Source organism: Myotis myotis, unplaced genomic scaffold, assembly GCF_014108235.1.
Source record: "Myotis myotis isolate mMyoMyo1 unplaced genomic scaffold, mMyoMyo1.p scaffold_m19_p_1, whole genome shotgun sequence".
Lineage (NCBI taxonomy): Eukaryota > Metazoa > Chordata > Mammalia > Chiroptera > Vespertilionidae > Myotis > Myotis myotis.
The window spans coordinates 111,194,906-111,197,619 of NW_023416313.1; the positions used below are offsets into that span (position 1 = coordinate 111,194,906).

General features: G+C 41.5%; 1 pseudogene; it reads right to left on the reverse strand.

Annotated features, from left to right (window-relative positions):
• Positions 1-1,507: 1,507 nt before the first annotated feature.
• Positions 1,508-2,215, reverse strand: LOC118659877 (annotated as a pseudogene).
• Between the last annotated feature and the right edge of the window lie 499 nt (positions 2,216-2,714).

The following is a 2,714-nucleotide window of genomic DNA, read 5'->3' on the forward strand; positions in this document are numbered from 1 at the left end:
TCAGCTGTGTCAGCAGTGAGAGAACTTCTGTCCTCTAGGGAGGTGCTAATCTGGCCTTTGCCTGAGGCTATCCGGCAAATGCCTGTGTGCAGGGCTTGGGCTGGGCGGGTCGCACAGGATCAACAGGGTGGGCCGGAGAGAGCAGTTATGGCGGCTCTCAGTCCTGTCCCCAGGGGCTCTGCCTCTCTGAGTCCCAGCACCCGCTGCAAAGCTCAGAGAGAAAGCTGCACTCGCTCTGACCGAAGCCAGACAGTCCCGCTTCTCCCGTTTGAGTCTGGGTCCCTAAAGACTCGCCCGGATCTGGAGCTCAGAGTCTGCGACTCCCTCCCGATTGAAAACGCCAACCGCGCCCTCCGCCGCCAGCCCGCTCCGCGCACTCCGCACCTCAGAATCTGACTTCAGCACTGCGCCTCCTCTGAGTGTCCGTATGCGTTTCTCTTTCCTCCTAGTTGTAGGACTTCCACTCAGCCAGCGTTCCTGTGGTTCTGGGTGGTGTCCCTTCCGTTTTTTGGTTTCACTTTTGAAGTAGTTGTTCAAAGCAGCAAACTCCGGCGTTAACCTATGCCGCCATCTTGGTTCTCCCAGAAGGAGTTAGTTTTATGTGTCCTAAAATGTCTATTTTTATCTCTTGTTGCCTTTAAACATTTTTTTACAAAAAATAAACAAATTAACTTTATAAAGTTACCACTTCAGTCCTTACATTGATTTGTATACAAAAATATCAGTTTGAAATGCATTATTGAAAGTGAGTACACACAATAAATAGAAAATAAGGATGCCTGTTGCTGGAGACAGCAACCAACTTCTCTTCATGTTGCCCACTGCTGTAGACACAACTTGATACACAAGCAGCATTGTTGAAAGAGCAAAGTACCGGGAGAGGGTTGCAAACTATAAAAAATGTAGCTTAAAGCTCTGGACCACTCACCAAAAAAGCCAGGAGTTATCAGGGAGCTAACCTCACCATAGCATTGAATTATCTCCTACTACAATCAGAACAATTTAAAAATAAAAGTGCCAAGGAAACTTCATTAACAGTATTGTTAAGTCAACGTTTTTACTGCAAGTATCTGATGATTATGCAAATATTGTAACCCATGACACAGGCCTTATGACAGTAAGTTATAGTCTGAATTTAATAACTTAAATGCGATAGGTTATTACAATACATACTACATGATTATCTCAACTAACCTTTTTCGGATAAAGTGATAACTAAAAAGTTTAAATTTAGTTTCAATATCTCTCAGAAAAGTGATGTCAGTATTCTAGCAATAGTGATGACATCCCGTTGACTGTAAATATGCTAACGTACTCAGTACTTGACTGAATTCTTTGTACATGGGCTTCCATATTCCAAGTGCAAATTTTCGATGGTGCAGGTTTATAATCAAAGCTGGGCTGAACAAATGCTGTCTAGCTTCTGAAAGCAAATGATAAAAGCACGTTCTAAAAGTGAATACACTGAAGTCACAAGTAGGTGACCAGTTCCAGTTCTTTTCTCTTTTTACGTGTGATGAACGTCACGAAGCATTAATTCCCGAGGTATATTTGTTTCTGGACCATACAGCTTACATACTCTTCTTTCAAAGGCCTCTACCATCTGCTTTACGACCTCATCGAAAAACAAGGTAGCAAGCTGAGAGTGTAGAAGAGAGTGGAATTCAAAAGAAACTGAAAAATCCAAGGTACGAGTCCTTGGGTAGCCAGGCAGACCTGGGCTAAAACACCAGTCTCCAAATGATTGAAAAGCAGGATGCCTTTACTAAATGTGGTTTCACCATGGTTACTATGGATGTATAGCACTCCAATACAGGTGGAAACCCAATTTCTAATTGTGTTTTGCAGTATCCGGATCTCTTTGATGTATTGGATTTTTTGCACCACGGAACAAAATGCTTGTAATCTTCCATTCCTGCTACCACATCATACATTTCCTGCATAGAGTATCCTATAATTCTCCTCTCTGAATACTCTTTTGTTTATTAATGGTACAGCAATTTTAAAGAAAGTTCTTGCATATATCTCCTTGGGCAAAACTGAAGTATGTAGTGGAAGAGTTCTGCTCATCAGTATACACAGGAAGCTAAGTATCTGATGTTCTGGTAGGACCCTGAGCCGAAATGGGGACTCCAGCTGCTACCGGCGACTTTGGACAACATCCCAAGACTGAAACCATCTTTTTCAGGACCCTCGGACTGGTTCGAGCTGCCATGATCATCTCATTCTAAACATTCTTTTTAACTTATTGATTTGAGAGAGAGGGAGAGAGAAACATTGATTGGTTGTTCCACTTATTTACGCATCTATTGGTTGCTTCTTATATGTACCCTGACGCAGGGATTGAACATGCAAACTTGGTGTATCAGGACAACACTCTAACCAACTTAGCTATCCGACCTGGACTCTTGTTACCTTTAAAAAAATCTTCAAATTTACTTTTGTCTGATATGAGTATGGCTATAACCCCTTTTCTCTGGATACACTTTGAGTCTATGTGTTTACAGCTGAGATGTGTCTCCTGAAGGCAGCTTATAGTTGTTGTTTTTTAAAATCCATTCTTCTACTTTGTGCCTTTTAATTAGTGAATTCAATCTGTTTACATTTAAGGTGATTATTGATATAGGAGGATTTCCTATAGCCATTTTATCTTTTTTACTTGTTGCTCTGTGTATTCATTGTTTCTTTTCTCTTGTGTGTGTGTGTGTTTTTTT